This window comes from Chiroxiphia lanceolata, chromosome 6, assembly GCF_009829145.1.
Source record: "Chiroxiphia lanceolata isolate bChiLan1 chromosome 6, bChiLan1.pri, whole genome shotgun sequence".
Lineage (NCBI taxonomy): Eukaryota > Metazoa > Chordata > Aves > Passeriformes > Pipridae > Chiroxiphia > Chiroxiphia lanceolata.
In genome coordinates, this window is record NC_045642.1 from 50541823 (window position 1) to 50563099 (window position 21277).

Genomic DNA, 21277 nt, shown 5'->3' on the forward strand with positions numbered 1-21277 from the left:
GTTTAAGGCAACTAGCTCAAGATACATTTCTAGACAGAGGTGTGCACATCAGTGACATCCATATAAGATAAATCCCTCTCTAAATATCTCCCACAACTAAAAATCATTGAAGGAGGTAATAGAGGGTGAGAAATAGCCACTGATCCCTGTCTCCTTCAACTCCTCGGTCTCAGGCTTTTCCTTTCAAATTTACAGAAATTATACGCAATTTTAATCAGTTGTCCTGTTGTGATAATCAGAAAATCAGTCGTGTTTTGTTAGTGGACTATTTGCAAGGATCTGTCTAGAAGTCTGCATGTCTTCTATTTCGCATTTCTAAATGGTCTCAACAAAGAGAATAGATCATTGTAAGTAAGTTTGAGTTAGAGCAGATTTTCTGGGAAGCTTTTTGTTTTAACTATTCCCCTTTTCTGAAATTCATTCTCAGGTTGTTTGAGTTTAGAACAACTTCTCTCTTGAAAACTCTGAGCATAGTACAAACATGGAGAAACTGGTATTCACATGGTGCTTTCTTTTTTTTTCTTCTTCCCTACAACTGCTTTAAACTGGATCTGAATGTTCTGGGTTTGGTGAGTTGTTCCTTGTGGACCTAGGGAGCTTACAGTTTATTGACCTTGACACTGATCAGTGGGATGTGACCAATAAACTTGACTCTAAAACATATTTTAGCTGCCAGTTTTAATTTTCAGCATTCTTAATGGAAAAATGCAATGATATGTTGCAAGATACTGGATGTCTTGGAAACCCATTACATTTACAAAATAACAAATAGAAGGAAATAAACTAGTCACCAAAAAGTTGTGGCAAAGAGGATACTTGTTCAAGCTTCACTTCAAATGCTAGAACATGCTGACTGTATCATCTAAAAGTTAGGAATATATGTGGTGATAGAGAGATTTCGGTCCTGCATGACTATTACTACATAACTTTAGGTTGTTTTTCTTCAGGTCTTGGCCAATTTTCAAGACTGAAACTGTTCTGTATTCAGATAGTTCTGCCAAAAAACCTTCAAGTAAAACCCAAGTAACTCATGTGTCTAATTCAATCTTTACAATTTGGATTTTTTGAAAATTAATATGTATATCACAATTTTCATTTGCAAGTCCTTTCTGATGAACACCTATTACCATTAGGGAACTTGTCAACAATCTCTGTGTAACGAAGTACATTATAAAGGAGATTTCCCAGATAGCAAAGGGTAAAACATGGATAGCCAGTTGGTGGGAAGTCATTATTTGTCAAGCTCATTCTAATAAACACTCATTGATTTGGGTTTTGTTTGCGGTGCCCAAGTGGAGAAATGCAATTTTGTGTGATTGTTTATTTTGCAACTTGATGCTAAATCAGGAGGGATAGGCCTTTCTTGGCAAGGACTGCAAACACTTCTGAATCCAAAGATTAAGTTTGCTTGTCTCTGTCTGTACTAGATGATTTTTGATTGCTACTGCTGATGAATATGAGGGCTTAACTGATGGCCATAGGGTGAGGACAAAAGAAGTCATTTGCTCAAGGGGCTTAACACTGACATCTTGAAGAGAGAGTCCTTGGAATGAATTCAGCCATATACTCACATCAGGGCCATCTATTGCTATTTATTATAACTTCAAAACCCTCCCTCTTTAAATCACAGAATCATTAAGGTTGGAAGAGACCTTCAAGACCATCTAGTCCAACTGTCAACCCAGCACCAGCATAATCAACCCTAAACAATATCTCCAAGTGCCACAGTCAGATGTCTTTTTGAACAATTCCAGAGATGGTGACTCCTTCCTGGACAACTTAATTGAGAATGCCTAAGCATTCTCAGTTAAAAAAAATAGTCTAATATCTAATCTGAATCTCCCCTGGAACAATTTAAGGCCATTTTCTCTTGTCCCTTCGCCTGATACATGGCAGAGGAGACTTGACCCCCACCTTGCTACAATCTCCTTTCAGGTAGTTGTAGAGAGAAATGAAGTCTCCTGTGAACCCCCTCTTCTCCAGACTAAACACCCCCAGCTTCCTCAGCCACTCCCTATCAGACCTGTGCTCCAGGCCCTCCACCAGCTCCATTGCCCTTCTCTGGACACACTCCAGGACCTCAATGTCTTTCTTGTAGTGAGTGGCCCAGAGGTGAACAGGATTCCAGGTGTGGCTGCATCAGTGCTGAGTACAACAGGACAATAACTGCCCTGGTCCTGCTGGCCACACTGTTCTTGATACAGGCCAAGATGCCATTGGCCTTCTTGGCCACCTGGGCACACTGCTGGCTCATGTTCAGCTGCTATCAATCAGCACCCCCAGGGCCTTTTCCACCAGGCAGCTTTCCAACCACTCTGCCCCAAGCAATGCCCCAGGTTGTTGTGACCCAAATGTTTTAATATGTTTTGTCTTGAACGGTGCAGAGGACCTATGTAATCACTGTTGTTTATACTTACATAAAGACATCCAAGATCTTACCAAGAGGAATGTATTATCCAAAGATGGGAAGAATCAAATTTATGATGACATGATTCTCCATGATGGTAAAGCTTATCAGGCATAGGTTTACCAAGACTGTGGGGACACAGTCCAAGCTCATAAACAGTCCACTGGCTTAGAAATCCTAACATTCAGGTCTCTTTGTTTTCCTATACTCACATTTATGTTAGATGTGGAAGTTCTTTCGATCTTATTAGGTCTCTGCATAGAGGCAGTGTGCGTGCAATAAAGGCTAGTAAAACCAATGGACCATAAAAGTCTGTGACCACACATTGTGAAATTTACTTTGATTTAGGGAGATGAACAAGCATCAGACTTAGAGCGAACTTCAACCCAGTTCCCTCACAATTTATTTAGTGAGAGAACAAAACTTTACTACGTGCTTGAGATTCACTTGGTCTCTGTCTCAACCTTTGTCTCTCATCAGTTTCATCAAAGCTTTTAGGAAATACAGAAGCCTTTTGATGAAAAGCAGACTAAGTCTGCAGGGTGATACTGAATTTTGATTTTTTTTTTTTTTTTTGGCAACCCTGAAGTTTTTTTAAAGCAAAGTACTGTGGCTTTTAACAGAAAAAAGTATGATTGTAAATGGTTTAAAGTAGAGCATCTAGACAGGAAAAATAATATTTCATTCCCCCAAGCTCTTAAAAGCATCTGGTAGCTGATGAACCTTTCAGTAGCAGGGAAGTAGGAGGTCAATGTTAAACTGAAAATGTCATGCAAGTGTCAGATTCCTTCTCTTTTGAAGAGTCTCAACAGCTTTTACCTACACTCTGGCCTAGCTCTTTTCATGAGCTGGTAACAGCTCTGAAAGGCATTATTGTTTTTATTTTTGTTACCAAGAAACTTTCCCTCCCTTTCGTTGCTAAGTTAAAAATAAAGACAAGGAAAACTAGCCAAGCAGTTCTCTCTTTCCCCCTAAATCACCTTGATGTTTGTTGTTCCAAACAACAGCTATGCCTGGCTGTTTGGTAGGCTGGTAAAGAGATGAAGGATGTTTGAAAAAATGATTTCTGCAGAGCAAGACTCAAGGAGAAAATACTGAAAACTTCTTTTAGGCTGTTTCCTCTTGGATTATTGAACCTCCTTCTGTTCAGTCAAGGTATTTGGACAGCTATTCAATCAAGCTCTTTCTTAGACGCCATTTGACAACAGATGTCTGTGCCAGGGTCACCTCACTCGATTTTCACATTCATCCTAACAGCCTCACCATCTCCTTATATCTTACTACAGCTCACATCTCCATGTAGACTCGCCATAACATCTGTCACCTTTATGGCTTAGGTTGTGCCCGTTCAACAAAGCTCCCCCATGCTATTTTATTCCTGGCTCTTCCTCTTTTATCTTCTGGTTGTCCTTAATCCATTGGCTCCTTTCTGGGCTGCCCTGCCTCTGCCTGCACCCCTACCACTTGGCTGCCTGACATGTCCTGATGTTGACAGCTGAGCCCTCAACGCTGTCTCTCTATGCTGGCACCAACATGTGACATTGGATTTAGATTTCACCCTTTTGTAAATTTTGATCTGTTTCTTAAAATGTTGATCCATAATCATTATTGTCATCATTATTCATCATTATCATCATCATCATCCTGGTGATCTAGAAAGACACGATTAAAACTGCTTACTTGTAATTCATCTTCATGACCATGAACATAAGATTCAAGTCCAACTGTATAGCAGAGGCCGAATTCTACCGGTGCAGAAGTAGAAGTTAAAAAGCTGTCTTATTTATTGGATGCTTACTGGATGATATATTCACCTTTACTGTCATGGGCAAGAGCAGAAGGTAGGCTGGCACCGAATCTACCTATAAAATGTTTACACTCTACCTATTACAATAAATGAATAGGCACTGAATGCTGGAACCTTGGTAATACTGGCACTGAAATAACAGGCATAAGTTTTAGTTGGAATTGGTTGGAGACATCATCCCGGTCTCCTGTCTTTAGCAGAGGCAGCTGTTCTCAAATGACGACCAGACACTGCTAAAACAGAGCTGCTGAAATAGCATCTCTAGGATGCTGAAGAACTACGTGTACAGGAATATGCAACTGGGGAAAACCTGCCATCAAACTGCATTTGAAGCCGTAAGGCACCCAGAAATCTCAGGAGTATACTGAAAGCCCCACATGCAATAAAATGGGAAGACTGAAATTCTTTTTTTTGTCATGTGTAAGATGTCAATCAAGTGGAGCACTGTAGCAGTGTGGACACTGGGCAGGAAGACAGTGGGAGTGACGAAGGAGACATTAGTTGCTAAAAGCCACTGCCTCACTTGTCAAAAGAAAATCTGAAAGATATCTGTTGATCTACATAGGGAATCACAGTGTCCCAGAGGGGAAGTGAAATGCCAGCATAGGGTGCCTGGAGAATTTCTGCTTTTGAGAATGGCTCCAGCCCTACTAGAGCCTGTTTTTGCAGTCTCACCGTGGAAAGTAGGCAGGAGCTGAGTGGTTCACGTCCCTCCAGGACATTTGATGCAGGTCTGAGAGCAGAGTCTGACTGGAACTCAACCACTTCTCTGCCCTTCTCTTCCTGCCAGATGCAGTCTTTTTCTTTCTTGAAAGCTACTGATCATGCTCCTTCAGTCCAATGGTCTTCAGGAAAGGGGTGAATATCAGGCATGTGGTCTGAGAAATTCCTGCTTTTACTTATCAGTTTCTGCACTGACTGGAGGAGGGCAGCAAAGTTCTGGCAAAACTGCTGCAGTTTTCTTTCTTGAAATAAGGCAACTAGCTAGCAGTGCCCTCAATCACAACCTTTCAGAGAGATGCCCAAAGCATAATAAACAGGCATTTATAAATCTATTGCTGTCATAGACCTTACAAGTTCTTGCTTTAGTTGCCTGTGCTTAGCTGGTTGTTTTTCTTCTGTACAGCAGCATGTATTTAAAATATTTCTATGCAGATTTCAGTCCATTTAGATCTGAATCCTGTTAGATGGTGAGCAAAATTTGAATAGTGCTGAGAGATATCAGCTGTCAAGGAAGAGAGAGGAGGCTCAAAGTAGTTTGAGTTGCCCAGCATCTGGCAGAGTGCCTTAACATTGACTTGTTCTTATGTTAGGATAAAACTGGCAAGGAACAGGCAAGCAGTTTAGGGCTCAATTAACAAACATCCTTTAAAAAATGTATTTCACTTTCTGCCTTAGGCTTTGCCTTAGGGCTAGCCCTGTTCACAGAGCCAAGACTAAAAGAGCAAAACTGCTTATATACATAATATCCTGTAAACAGTCATCCCCTCTATAATGTGGGTAACTTAAAACATCTCAATGTCACAGACACCTCTGGAAAGGGAATCAATCAGGCTGATATTAAGTCAAATTAGTCAGTAGAATATCTAAGATTGATTTTTAAAGGTTTTGTTTAGGTTTGTTTGTTTGTTTTCTGTCTTGTTTTGATTTTATTTTTTTTAAGTTTTTGTAGTGTTTGAACTGGGACAATTAAAAGAGTATCTTTTGAATTTGAACATAAAGTAGGCTGGGCTGAAGGAGTCATATGGCACAAGGAGACTGTTGCTTTGTCACAGGCATGGAGTATATTGTGGTGGAGAGACCAAAGCTTTCCTGATGTTGGAACCTACATTAGACAAATCTCACTATTATGGCAGTGGCCACTTCTTTCCTATTGCACTTCACAAAGATCCAGAGGGCCTGTGCTATAACTGTGGGCAGTTTTGACTAACTCCCTTGTGTATTCTTACAAAAGGTTGTTATGACAAAAAGGAATGTTTTTTTTTTGAGAAGTGTTTTTTGAGAAGCAGTGGAAGTCATCTCTGCAGAGTGACTCTGACAGGGACCATGATACTGTGATTCACCTTCTAGAAGGAGCTACTGCCTGGAGAGAGGATGTCCCACTGCTCCTCTTCTTATCTGCAAATCATCTAGGAGACCGGGGAATTGAGACTCTTCAATGCATTACAATTCTTGTACTCCCTTAATGGGGTCAGTGGCCATACTACCCTTGGCTGAATTTTCTGAGGTTTTGCAGAGGTCTTTGGGCAGAAGTTAAAACTAAATCAGTAAAAGGGCAAGACGAGCATCCATCTGCTTTATCCTGCTAAGTTTATTTCTGATTATCTGACTTTATGAGACCTTTTCACCTCTCCTCCCATTCAAGGCAAATTCAGAGGGTATCAAGGGAGAATAAATCCCTCCAGACCAAAGGGGTTCACTTAGTCTTCATTCTATTAGTCTATACAGTTTCCCTAAGTTGCTATGACAGTGTCGAAAAAGAAGATCTACCTAACACTTCTATTTATTTTTTTCATTTTGAAGAGTAGACAAGAGTGTGTCTGATCACACACTTTTTTCATTCCCTTTGGAGAAAGGCACAGAATAATATTTCTAAATGGAGCTGACTCAAGATTTCTTAGCACCATAAGCAAAACTGACTTTTGCTGCCCACTAGATTGAGCTTGGGGCTGCTCATGCCATGGGGAAGAAAGAGATAGCAAAAAGGATATGGAAAAAGATGCTGCACAGTGAGATAATGAGCCCTGGAGAGCCAGGCTTGCTGGTTTTACTTCTGCAGGAAGAACAGGACACAGGGCTGACTTTTGGGAATGAGATCCACTGCCTTGTTTCCTTAGCAAGACAAGGCACAAGAACCAGCCCACAGAGAGTTTTATACTGGCTGCCATAATTCTGAGCAACTGTAAGCATGCACAGGGTCTCCTAAATGTATCCAAGTGGTAGTAACTGATCTAAGTATATAAAATGCTTTAAAAATAGAATGAGTGACAAATTCTTAAAGCAAACTTCTTTTGCAATGATACAGTGTTATTTATATATTTGTTCTTTTTTATGAATTGCAACTACAGTTGTTATCTAGATTATGTAAATTCAGTTTTGCTCTGGAAGTTTAATTTTTTTTTTAAGATGTATGATTTTTAAAGAATATTAGAGTATTTAAAATTTCCCCTTGAAAAGCCATTCAGATTTTAAAGAAGAGTCACAATTAAACATTGCTGTCAGTTAAAGATGGATAGTAGTTTTTTCATCTTTGCTGAGACTGGATTTTTTTCCTGCAGTCCGGAATACTTGAGTGCTTTGTCTTCTGTGGGGGTGAAGTCCTTTGTTTTCTTACTATAATATATTTTGATGTGGCACCTGCTGCTATTCTTGGTAGACTTATTCATAATCTAGTTTTACACACAGATCTAATAATGAGTATAGTCTATTTTTTTTCAGTTCTGTTTCATTGTCCATCCCTATTATTTCATATCTTAAGCTGATAGGGCATGAAATTGTCTACCAGTTTCCTTGTGCGGTACCTGGTAGACCTGAATTCAAGTGGGATCTCTCAGTATTATGTCCATCATGATTAGCCATTCATGTTGCATCAGCAGGAACAAAGTCTTCTGAAGAACTTGTAGCCCTTTCAGTTATAGACTGACTACCTTATATTTTGTTAATCAGGCAGAGATGTTGCATATCTTTACCGGTAATGCCTTTTTCAGCTGTGCCTGTATAATCTGCTTCTTTCATTTACCTCATTTTCTCTGTCCTTCTATTCTGCTCTGCATGTCCATTTATCCTCTTCTCAAATAAATAGTTCAGACCTTTCTGTGGTATATTCCACAAAGTCCCAGCTTACAGCCTTTGTTTGGCTTTTATGCTTACTTGACTGGACCTTGTGCAATTGGATAAAATCCTGACTGGATTTAGTAGAGTTGCTTGTGGTATAGATTAGGAGAAAACTGGTTTGTTAAGTGTGTAAAGTCACCAAAATTCACTGCAGGATAAGGATAAGGAACAGTTTAAAAGAAGGTCTGGGTATTTTGAAAAACTTCCAGCAGGTTATTTGATACTTTGATATTTCCAAATACTGTCTAATTTATAAACCAGAATGGCAAAGATGCTTGCAAATGGGAGTGAGGCTCAGAAAGAAAAGAATCATTAAGACGTTTCAGCTCCTCAGGAAATGAAGACTGCTGAGTGCGTGTGTAAGGATGAGCTTACAGTTAGAAAGCATAGTTTGTAATCATAGCCTGTGAATTTTTTCTACCTGTATGCCAAATTGCCTGTAATTCACTTAATTTCTCCCATTCTCAGTGGCTATAGCAATGCAACTTCACCTTGTAAAAAATATGATGAAGTACAGCTTTGTTTCTCTTGAAAAGCAGTATAGTATCCATTTGTTGAGAATCAGTTTGCGATTCATGTACTGAAAATGCATTTTCTTCTTTTCTTTTCTCCTTCCCATACAAAATATTTGCACTCTTGACACCTCTTTCATCCTCCTCATGTTCTAATTGCTTGTCAATACAAAAAGTCTCCGAGTTGGCAATATTTCATGCAGGGCCACTGCACTATCTTCAGCTTCTCTGCAATTAATAATCTCCCCTGTCCAGCCCCGTGTTCCTAATGTCAAGCTGGTTTTGCTCAATATGACCAGTAAGGTAGCACATGCTTCTATGTTGAATCCCACTGCTATTTCTGGAGGTATCTCCCATTAATCAAGAAGGCTACTTTGTTATAGTGCAGCTAATGTTATCACCAAACTTTAAGTGCAAAGTTGGAATAATAATGACTCCTGTTTTGTTAAATGGAGTTAACACAGCTGAATAGCTTCCCTGATGGCTTATTATATTAGTCTTTCAGCGCATTGACTGATTTGTTTTTATTACCATGAAAGCTTTTGTCTTATGAAAATTACTTAGGACCACAGGTCAATGTTTTTCATGTCACATCTCCATAAGAAGTACATTGCTTCATTATACTTTGTATTCTGTCGCTGCAACCTGTATGTCACTTAAATTTATTTGTCATGAGACCACTGCCAGGCTGCCATTAGATTGTTAAAGGATATTCAGGAAATGTTGTTGCAGTAACCTTTAGAGGAAGACATATGGAAATGGACTATATCTGTTAATTAACATTTCGATATGCAAGCCTTCTGAAATATAAGGCCTGGTATGGATCACTACACATGAGCAGAATATTTAGAGGGATGGTGATCCTGTTTTTTTCTGAGGCAACAGATGCTCCAAGTTCAAATTGCCTATCTGTCTATTTAAACTAGGAGACTAAAATGCTAAAGAACAAAAATGAAGTCCATAGAAAGATCAAAATATACATCTCTCTTCTATCCATCCGCACCAGTCTCCAAAAATAAAATGGCCTGTGATGCTTGTCTGTCTCAACAATGTTTAAAAATGCAGGTCACAGAAAGAGAACAGATGGCATAAGGGATACATAGGAAAGAAAAAAATGTTGATCAGTTTGAGAACCCATGGGAGTAGGTTCTGAGGTGTTTCAGGTTAAGCTGAACCAGGGATCCCAGGCCTTTGACACATCACCCTCCCCTTTGGAGAAGGCACTGACAGAGAAGACCTCACATGCTGTGATTCTTCCCAGACATGTCTTGGGAATAAAAAATTGGACTGCATGCACATGAACTGAAGCTGGGGAGAAAAGAGCTTTCCTGCCTCAGACACTATGATCTCTAACAAGACCTGTATTTTAAGGGATATTTAGAACATTAATTGTTCATACTTCAGGACTGGTCAGAATTTCTGAAGCTAGAGTTTTTAATGCTGATCCCACAGTATGTACATGAAGATGGCACAATCCAGCACTGTTGAAGAAAGAGGTTCACTGCTTTTCTGCTTGCTATGCTTTCATCTGCATTGGTTCCCTGACATGATTTGGGTGTGGGGCTGCACAAATTCTTGTGGCAGCATAAAGTAGCATAGGAACATGCTGGGTTTTTGGACATGGCAAAAGGGAGGAACTGTGTCTACCAAAACAGATTTAGATTAAAATGGGAGCAGTAGTCCCAACAGGCAGGTGCTGACAACATAGAATAGGGATAGAGTGAGGTTGAAGCAGGGACTGGTAGCCCAAGCAAGTATGCTTATTTGAAAATACACATGGATAAGTGTGATATATGCGAAAAGCATAGTGATAGACAATGAAAAGAAATCCACAGGCTAAGGAGGACAGAATTGTTTGCTCTGAAAGGAATGATGTTGTCCATCAAACCTGGCAAACACCAATTTTGCAAGGTTTGACCTACCTGACCCCACTGTATGTTAGCCAAGAGCTGCAGCACAATCTGAAGAGCCTAAAAAATGGGTAGGAAGAAACTGAATACAAGCTTCTTTCCTGTGAACATTAAGGTAACTGGAGGAAATTGAAAATTTATGGTGAACTCAGACAAAAGACTGATGGCTAAATCAAGCTTTTTTGTACTTTCCCAAGCATCAGGTTTCATAGGTAGTGCTGTGAATTCTGGTTATGTACATGTGCCTAGGTAGCTATGCTCATAGCATCTCTCCAAGCATTAGCACGTTTTTGTTCTTTTTAGTTATTGCCTGGCACAAACAGTATAAAACAGGTTGCAGGAGCTCTATAATCAAGCTGAAAATATTCAGAGAATGCAGCTGCGGCTTTACATATTTGAGAGGAAAAACTATTGAGAGACCAGAAGTATAGGAAGCCAATATAATTGTTGTTTCCATGTTCACTGTTGTCTCAGGCAAAAACCAAAACAGAGGCATTAGAAAGAACTGCAGTGTACCTTTCATACAGGTTGCTTTTCACTACAGTGTATTTCAGCATCCAAAATTACACTGCTGGAAAGGTTCTTCCTACTGAATTTGCTGCTTTCTTTAGAGTTATTCTTTTTCCTTATTGCTTATAAGCTTGAGGCTAACCAGTAATTCTCAAAATTTCTTGCTTTTCTGGAACCAGTTTGCTCTGTGAAGCAAATCTGGATGCCCACAAGTTTTGCCTGAATTTTGGGGTAGCACTAAACCCTGTTTTCACCTGGGTTGGGTGAAATAAAACTCATTGTAATGTAGACATAGAAAAAAAGAAATTGCTTTAAGGAATATTCCAATGCAGTTCACTAACCATTGAGTATTGTTCTACTTTTCTGAGCTTAAATCTCTACTGACATGAATCTTTTATATCTTGCAGTGCAAGTTGTACTACTTGGATAACTAATACAGTTAAAACAGAGCTTTCATTAGACCTCATAAAGTTTGGAGTTAGTCATGATCTTTGAGCAATTGAGTCTCCATTTTGTGATATTGAAAAGTTTTTATGTTTTAATAAACAAGTATTCTTGAATGTATTCCTTGAATGTATAACTTGATTTTAGCCATCACTGGTTTAAAAAAAAAAAGTAGTCTGAAATGTGGTTTTGAGACAGTAATTTGCAGTAATTCACCCTTTTTCTCTTTCTATTTGTGGCTCTTAATGTGAGTTTATTAGCATGGGAATTAGAATAACGACATTAAATAAGATAAGCAGACAATGACAGAGAAATAAAAGGAAATTGTTAAAATCACAGAGGCAGTTCTAACAAAAACAAGACCAAAGCTTTTCTGTGTATATAATTGTGCCAAATTCAGCAACTGTTTATGGAAATTATATATACTGAAATATGGCATGGTTTACCTGGAGTAGAACATAATAAAGTTGTTGGACAGCTTATTTTTTTCAAAAACATACTTGGGGCTACCCTAAAACTAATAACATTTTTAGGCCAAAGTGGTAAAAAATATATTAATTTATTTTGCTTAGAATTCCGAGCTGGTATCTTGATGAACTTCATGAAGTTTCTCCCTTCCCAGTTCCTGAGTCTGTTAAGGTCCCTGTGTATTGAAATGTGGCTTGGTATCTGTTGTAACCATCATTCCCTTAAAATAGACATATGTTAGCCTTGTTTCTAGTCATCAGGGACATTCTCTGACTGCTGCAGTTTTTCCCAGGTGACAGGCAGTAACCTCAGAGTCATGTTGAACGCCTCTCTGGACAACCAAAGGAGCCACTTACATTTGAGTATGTCCAGGCTGTGGGCAGCTCCTGGCCTACTGCTCCCCTGCTGATGGTTGCCCCTCTTCTTTGCAGACTGTACAAAACACAAAGGTCCAGAAGCAGGCTTTGCCTGCGAAGATAAAGGGAAAAAAGGTATTTAACCTTTCCAGTGCTAGTTCTTCTTCTCTGCCCGTCAACACACCCACGTTTTCACTGCAGTTTATTTTTGCAGGCTCATGGACCTGTAGAATCCCTCTTTATGAAGCCTTTGAGCATCAGATCATTTTGGCTTTCCTGATTTTGTTGAAAACATGCAGTTGTAATTGTTTTATTCCCTCTTCTTTCTTCCATTCCTTGTACATTCACTTTTTGCATTTTAGCCCTCATCAGTGTCATCAGACTTCCTAAGCCAGTTGACAGTTCTCTTTTTACCTGTTTCTGAGATCAAGAAGTGTTTTGCCTGTTAAAAACACCCTATAAATAACATCTTCTGTAATCTTTTTCCCATAAATGGATGGACTGGAAAAGAGGAAACAATCTGAAAGAGAAAATTTCAGTAAAAGTAATCTGTTTGATAAAACCATAATAAAATGCAAAAGTTATTAACAGAAACTGTGGGGCAACAGTCTTCATCAAAAAATATTTTACTGATGTTGATAAACTGAAATATTTTTTCTTGGTCAGTGTCTGTTCTTTGTTAATCTCTTCTCTCCCCACTATCCACAGGGAATGAATACCATGTAACCAGACAGCCATAAACCGTCTGCTGCAGACCACTGATAGGAGTCTATAGACCACCAGTTTGGGAAACCTCTGCTTTACACTTCTAAATGATTCAACATTTGTGTAAGTCAGACACATTCTGGTATTATGTAACAAAATAATTCTATAGCCATGTTCATTGTAACGCTAAGAGGCTCAGACACTGTACCAACTGTTTACTTTTGCAAATTGTCTCTCTAATAATTAGGTGATAAAAAGTGAAAGTGTATGTGAATTCTAGATATGTCCTTAAAATGTGCATGAAAAGCTATGTGCTGTTTACAGTCTGTTAAAGAAATCCTTGCCACAGTGACACATGTGGTTACAAAGTTTGAGCTGGGTTTTTTTTTGTTTGGGTTTTTTTTTTGTATGAAACAATATTGCTAAACAACTAAGGTCCTATTATACTGGTATTTAAGGTAAGGCTCAGCTATTCTTACTTAATAATGCAACTGAAATGTAGAAAATACTGAGTTGACAAACACTCAGAAAATATTTTATTGTCCTAACCAACTTGAGTATTTCAGGCAAAGACAAATACTGGTATTTGACCTTCCTCTGTTGCTCTGCCCTTTTATTACTTCAGAATGAGAGATACTGTGGAAATGCTAAAGTATTACAAGGGGGAAACAATTTGACTAATGTAGGTTGAAGTGTTTTATGAATGGAAACTGAAACACAAGCTATAGAGAAATTACTTAAGTCACTACTGAGATGCATCCGTCTCTGGTAATGCATAAAAGTTAATTAACAGTGCAGAGAACTGGAGGCAATTCAGAGAGAAACATTATTAGAGAAGGATGTACAAAGAAAGTGAAATGTCTTTCAGTTTACTGACTAAGGATAGATGAATATCTGCAAATGTCCATAAATGACCTTGACAGCAAGGAGACAGAGTCTGTTTGGAGATGTTCCTTGGGGTGCTCAGTCTGTGGGAGTAATAGGATAAAAGAACAGGTGATCAGGTTGTGATGTGAAAGATTAAGGCCTTTTCCATCCTAATATCTGGCAGCTATTGAAGGCTGCCACCATACAGCCCATAAATGCAGAAAAGAAAACGTTTCTACTGATTGAACATATCATATATGGCCACCTAACGTAAATCGCGGTTTTCTGTTGTACATATAGCAACTGCAAGTGGAGAACAGAAAAAGCCACTGAGTACTGGATACATTTCAAGACAAGGAATAGTAAAACCATTGTTTTGTGTATTTAAAGCTAAACTAGAAACTACTGCTTCAAGTATTTTGAGAACAGTCCTGCTCTCACAAGGAGGCAGACTTAATAATCTTAATAAATCCTTTTAGACTGTATTTCTTGTTATAGGATGATAGAGTTTCATAGTGCCAGCCCTGGATAGGCTCAAAAAAGTTATTAACCTCGTGCATCTATTTGCACAGACCTTGCTGTTTTCATTCTGGGTTTTTCTTGGTAGGGACACTTGTGCATAGAACACTTGGGGGAAAATAAGTGCTCAATCTGTGCCTGCTCCTGATAGTTGAATTCTCCTATCCTGAGTTTTCTTACCATTTTCTAGATGGATTTGGGATATGGAGTTGGCGAACAGTTACAGGCTACTACTGGTGTAATCAAGGAGAGCTAGGATGGAAGAAAAGCCTCAAATCTCCCTTGATTGCATGTCTTCTGCTGCCACTTTCTTCTCTCCTAGATTTTTCAGAATTTTCCCTTGTTGTAGGTTCTCCATGCATGTTATATGAGTTCTCATATCACTGTCAGTATTATGGGACTTTAAAGCTTTAGCCCTATTTCTTCTACTCAAATGGTAAAATGAAATGGGTCTCTACATCTTTACTCAGGTTAAGAATTACTAATATTATAAAAAATCATTTCTATTCCATGATCAGTTAGTCCAGAAGCTCTCTTTCTCTGTTGATATCCAGAATGAAGATTTAATAGTGCTGCCTCTTATTTTGAATGGTATAGGTGAAACTCAGTAATTAGTCAACCCATGCTGTTTAAAAAAAAATAAAATTGTAAAGATATGACCTTGCTCCTTGCTTGTTTGAACTGAATCCTTGCTGTATGCCTCATTGACTAACCAGGCATTCAAACAGTTCACATACAACTCGCTGATGTTTTGATGCGTGACTGAGCTCTACAGATGAAGGTCCAACAGAATTCCTGGGAAAGTGAGCTCTGTAGCAACTGGAAGCAAAGCTGTATTAGCTGGATCCTTTCACTTAACCATTACCCTAGACTGTGTGAGCTGGCAGTCAGCTGGGAAAAGGAGATAGAAATATCTTCTTGAAAATATTTCTACTCAAATGAGTGAGGGTATAGATCTCCTAGTTACACCAGAGTAAAAATAAAACAAGAGTGAGAGACAGGAGGTAGTACAAAAACAGCAATTTGAGTTATTGTCACAAGGGAGCATTACACATGGCATCCCATAATGCATGAGTTAATCATAACAACATTCTTTGAAATGAAGTAGAAAAGTAAAGAACATGACAAGACTTATATTCAAATGCAATAAGATCTTATTTGAAAGTTGTTTACATTTTAAAGAGTAGTAAATTACGAGTAGGTGAAACTGGTCTGTGAAAATTCAAGGAACTTGGCAGAATTCATCCATACAGTGAAATTAATTTGAGGCTGGTTTTAACAGCTGGTATATTTTCCTCCATAAGGTGTCTACTGATTGCAGCAGGCTCCCCCTTGCTGGAGACTGAGCTCTGTGCAGCAGCCCTTAAGAAAGCAGTGCTGGCAAACCAGGCTCAGACATAATGAGGGAGCTTAACTCTCTTTGCACCTTATATAGTTCCTTCATTGGCGTAATTTAGAGAAGTAGTGGTGGAGCACAATTGCTGCACTGTTACCTGGACTCTGCAGCAGCACGACAGATTATCACCAATACCTGTGACACCCAAGGTAGGCCCTCCCAGCAATGTTCCCTACTGCTTCTGACAAGAATATCTTCACTTTGGCAGGCTGTTTTACTCAGCAAAAAGGGGCCAAGTGGGGCTCCCTGTGGGACGTCCCATCCTTGTGCTAATCTAGAAGTAACCAGGAAAGAGAGAAACAGGAGGAAAGACAAGATCAATAAAATAAATGAGGTGAGGAAGAAAAGCATTAAAGCAACAGAGACAAAGCAATTAAAGCAAAGCAAAAAAAATAAGGACAGAGGGGCAAATCCACTCTCTTGTCCAGGTACATCCCTGGGGCTTCAGCAGTGCATCCCTGACTGTAATGGATACCCTTGTGGAGCTAAGGCATTCCCTGAAACATGACTTTTGTCATGATGCATGAGAACACCTTCTAAAAAGCAGTTGTGTGATGTATGCTACCCAACCTTCCTTGAAAAATTGAGACCTTACTGTTGATATGGGTCATGACGTGGTTATGGGTCCTAAGTGCTAAGAGTTACATATACCCTTGAAATTAATTTTGCCATTGTGTACCAAAATCTAATTTATTTCCTTATCATCTCCCAACCATTAAATTGCTAGAGCTGAGTTGTATAAATGCTTTAAAGAAAGACAGCTTCTAGTCACTAAGGAATATTGCAGAAAATTTGCCTTCCAAGCATGGTTATGTAACGCCCACTTATTTTAATTAGACTTTAGCTCTCAAAGTCCCACTTTACCTAAGTGGCATGATCCCTGAAACACAGTAGACATCTGTGATAGCAAATGCAATCTATCTACTCCTTTCAGTAGTGGCTTCACCTTTAATATTATGTCTCTCAGGCATGTGAGCCCCAAGCAGCTACTTGCAGTGTTGTCTATTATTAGTGCTTACTCAGAATAGGCCTTGTTCTCTATGGGAAGTGCAAGAAATGTCTGTGTAAGCATTGCATAGCTTTAATTCTCCTACAGAAGAGTGGTCCTCTGGGAGGAAAGTCAAATAAACATCAGCCTAAACTGTACTCCAGGTAGCTGAAAACCAGGAACAGGACCAAACCCAATTATTCACAAAGTGATGCTGATGTTAGTCTTTTCCCAGGAAGATACACCAAGCACAGACAATTTTTTTTTAAAGTAAGTAAATTTCAACTAATTAAAGGTTTCCCTTCCTTCTAGTCTTACTTGAGAACTTTTTGCTGCATTGAAGTCTTCGGCAAGCATGAGAAAGGTGTAGTGATTACATCCATTAACTCCTCTACCCCTGCAGCCAAATGCCTCTTGTTCCTGTTTTCTGGGGTGTGTGCTGTTGCAGAATATGGAGACCTATTTGACCAGGCACTGAATGAATACAATTTCAGTGTACAAACCAAAAAAGAAAGCCAAATTGTACATTTGTCAAATCCTAAAAGGATGATTTGTGTATATAGGTGGCAGCAATCCGTTTCTGTTTTTTGGTCCAGCATTTCTGCACTTCTAACTGAGCAGACCAAACAATTTGTTTCCATGTAATCATGGCAAGCCTACAGGAAATTCCTGATAATTGTGTTATGCTTTGTTACGATGATGAATTACTGCATATGTTTCTGCCATACTCATTAGTCTTACTTTGCAGTCTTCACCCTGCATGTGCAGAGATAAATTGGACACCGAGACTAAAAAGCAGTGTCCTCATGAACCATATTGGTTTAAGGTCACCTTTTTTATCTTGCTTTCTGACATCAGCTGCTCTTTTGATTATGAAAATGGGAGACATCATATGTTTTTCTCTCATTGTCTGATTTAGAGACTGAATACTTCATAGGAAATGCCATCCCCTAGTAAAAAAGCAGAAATTAATTCCAAGAATAAGTACCTTACAAAAAAACAACAACAAAAAATCCAATCCTACATATAGATAAAACAGTCTTGGAGCAAAAAGGAAATGTGGGCTCTGCCTGGAGAGAAGAGATATAGCTGATAAAAATTCAGGAGTATATAGATTGGTACGGGAACTTGAATAAAGCTGTTTAGGGAAAGGGAATAAGCAAGGCAATAATTGAATGATACAACCCATAGTGAGCATTTGCAGCAGTTTGTTTTACTGAGTGGATTGTTTACTTCTCAGAGCAGTCACTGCAGTCAAGCAGGAAAAGAAATGCAGTCGAGCATCTGCTACATGTCTTCTTTCTCTCAGTGGACACTACAGTTTTTGCCAGAGATGACACATACACACAAGAGGTATGTTGGGAAGAAGCTCAGAGAATTTACTCGGTCATCTGGCAATATCTAATCTAAAAGAATAGATAGATAGATAATCTAAAAGAATAGAATAGATAGAACCACCTAATGGACAACCTGTGCTTGACATTTGCTATGGTCAATTCCTACAAAAATGCTGCAGTGGAGAAGTTAAAATGAGAATAAATGCACAAAGACCACATGAGTAATAAGATTTTCAGAACTTTTTTTAGGGAATTTGGTTTAGGGAACTGATTTTTATAGAATATTGGGCCATTGGCAAAATTACTGTTTTTTGCTTAGATTCTCTTAATAAAAGGCAACCTCTCTTTTGTCAAAAAAAGACTGTCAGAAGCTGGATATGTGTTTCTGTGTAGGTAGGCTCTCTCATCGCTTCGTGGGTCTTTTGTTTCCTGATGTCTCAATTTACCCAAATTGTGGTGATTTTGCAGTAAGAGGGTCAGCACCAAAATGTCTGAATATACCTAAATGCTCAAAGGTTAGTAGCTGATGCCACCTCTGCCCCAAGATTCTGCAGCACAGGCCAGTTCCAGCTTGGAGTGCAGCCAAGTTTGCCATCTACTGAGCTTGCATGAATAAGCTGAGAGGTGTAAATTTTTAGTTCAAATGCTATCTAGTGATAATGCATCTAGATGGCTTGAAAACCCGAGGTGACACAAAATGTGGAGTTAACTTATGACCATCTAAAGCTTTTCATATTGTTATGCCTTAAAATGACCCTTAAGCCCAAAATCATTCTTCTGTAACCCTTTTGAAAGTATTTACTGGTGCTTTCTGGTTGACTGGTTCTGAAGACAGAGTACGCAACACATCCTTGTACTCTTAAGGAATATATATGAATGAGCTTGTGCTGTGTTTTTCTTCTGTTAGTCTCCTGGAAACCATCATAAGCCATTTCTTAAGAGCGCTGCATATACTGTGGCAATAACATGGCCTTTCCAGGTATAGCTGTTCAAACTCCTAAATTTCCAGAGATTCAGCTGGAAACTGAGATACCTGAATTTATTACGTAGAAGTCTGTTTGTGGCCTAGAGGCTTGATTGAGTCCCTCCCCCACAGGAACTGCTAGCATTTCAGATGCCCTAGAGTATGCCAGGGACCTTGACAGCTCTGGGAGACTTATTGCCAGCAGGACAGGCAGGTTATGCTGTTCATCTCAGATGGCATGGGCTCCCTCTGTGTGGGCAATGGATTGAGCCCTCAGTATCAAAGCCCTTATTAGAGTCAATATTAAGATCAGGATTGGAGTCACTGGAGCTGAGGGTTCCCTTGGTTGGGGTGAACTGCATCGTGCTCTAGGTTGCACTGGCTGGTGGTAGCAGAAGGATGAACAGTGGATGAACTTGTGTGTGCCTCCATGTAGATAACCGTGTTTAGATAGCCTAAACACAAAAATATTTTGAATGGTCAGGAATTAATTTTTAGAATTTGAAAAGATAATGGCAGAAGCTTTCTTCCAGAACTAATACAGAACAAGCAGAGCACCTATAAGGTTTAAAGGTCTCATGGGTAAATATTTGTCCTGTGGAAGGTTATAAGGGGAAACAGTTCTTTACCTGGTATACAAAAATTAACATATAAGACAGACCAACTAACAAATGACCTTTGTAGGTTACTAAAGGAAATAAGATGTTTTTAAAATGCTAGAAGACTCACTAGTGATTGGTGGGAGGTTGGCAGAAGTTGAACTGGAACTAGACAGCATCATCACAGTTTTTGAATGCTCTGATCCCAGTAGCTTTGTGGGGCATTTTCCATGATTGCCCATTCCTCATTAATGAAGAGCTAAAAGGGAAAAGGTGTGCTCTTTCTTTCAGTAATAGATTTTCCAGGGAGTAAAGGCTGAGCTTTATGTGCTGTTTCTGTGCTATGGGGATGGCCTTGTTGTACTGAAGACAGAGGTGCAGTAGCATTCACATGTGCAAAATTTAATTACTCTGATTTATCAAGCAATTATTTTTCCTACTAGTTTTATTTAACTGTGGGAGATCTCATCCTTTCTTTGAGCGTAATGAGTGCATTTGCTCCAGGAGGCAATTTGCTATTTACAGATGAATTCTCTTTAACACTGACTTTGCCTTTATTTTTCATTTTCAAATGAAATTACATTCTCAATTTGTTAGTAAATTTGAGTAGTAAATTTCTTAGTATATGAGAACATTGAATTCTTTATTGCATGATGACAGAGCTTCTGTAGAAAAGTGATTTCCATCCAAACCTTCCTTTTAAAAATAATGATAATCCATACTGGTGGAAAATGAAAATTTTGAGTTTGAACCAGCAGGCTGGAGAAGGTCTTGTATGCAGAGTTTCTATTTCCTGCATGAGAGCACTTAACTTCTAATCTATAACATAAATTATAATCACCACTTCCATTTTTCAGCCATTTAAGTTAATTAAGGAGTCTTTTGTTTCCAAAATACTTGATATAAATGCCAAAGTATAAGAGATGGTTTGAATCTCTAAGTGTCTGACTTGCACTAGCTTTTAGTGCACAGTTTCAGCAAGGGGACACCATGTCATCTTGTTACTATTACCTCTGATTAGCACGGTGCTTATTGTATTCACTTGTGATTCTCACTCCCGTTCAGAAGTATCTAACTCTTCCTTGCATCATGAGAAGAGCTTGTTTGCACTATGTATCTCTGGTTTCTCCTGAAGGGTCAGATAAATTAAGGGAGATGATTCTTATTCTGAAAATATGGGCTCAATGGAGAAGGGGGTTAATTAGGTTGTCCTGCTTCTGCTGTCCTGGGAATAAAGGCAAGAGCCTTTAAAAAGAATCATTACTGATGAACCCTCAGTCACAGAATGGTTGGGCTTATATCAGTCTCAAGATGTGAATTGCATATGTCAAAACTCCAGATTTCTGTGGTGAGGGTCTGGAATCTGACAACAGCCCTCACTGGGCTGTGGAATATGATTCCTTCTGGTTTTGCCTCCATTCCCTGTCTTTCTATGCACACCAAACATTTTCCATTATTTTGTCTGTGTTATTAAAGGATATTCCATTGCAAACTTCTGTTTTCCTCATTTTTAATGTTATATTATCTATTCTAAAATATTGTGCTAAATAGGTCTTTATAATTTCCAATTCATGTGGAGCATCTCATCATGTTCCCCTTTTTACCGAGCCGCGTTCTACTTTTTTGCATCACTGCTTATCACATACATATAGGG

At 38.9% G+C, this 21277-nt stretch overlaps 1 long non-coding RNA gene across 3 annotated transcripts in view; it reads left to right on the forward strand.

Moving 5' to 3' along the window:
* The window catches only part of LOC116787814, a 161360-nt gene that overhangs the window by 86442 nt on the left and 53641 nt on the right, over positions 1-21277 (forward strand). For 2 of the 3 annotated variants that reach the window (XR_004357462.1, XR_004357463.1), the window contains exon 3: positions 12957-13076. This is a non-coding gene — a long non-coding RNA (uncharacterized LOC116787814). Of the gene's footprint in view, positions 1-12361; positions 12384-12956; positions 13077-21277 lie in introns of those variants that run through there. The other variant, XR_004357464.1, reaches the window with a different exon arrangement.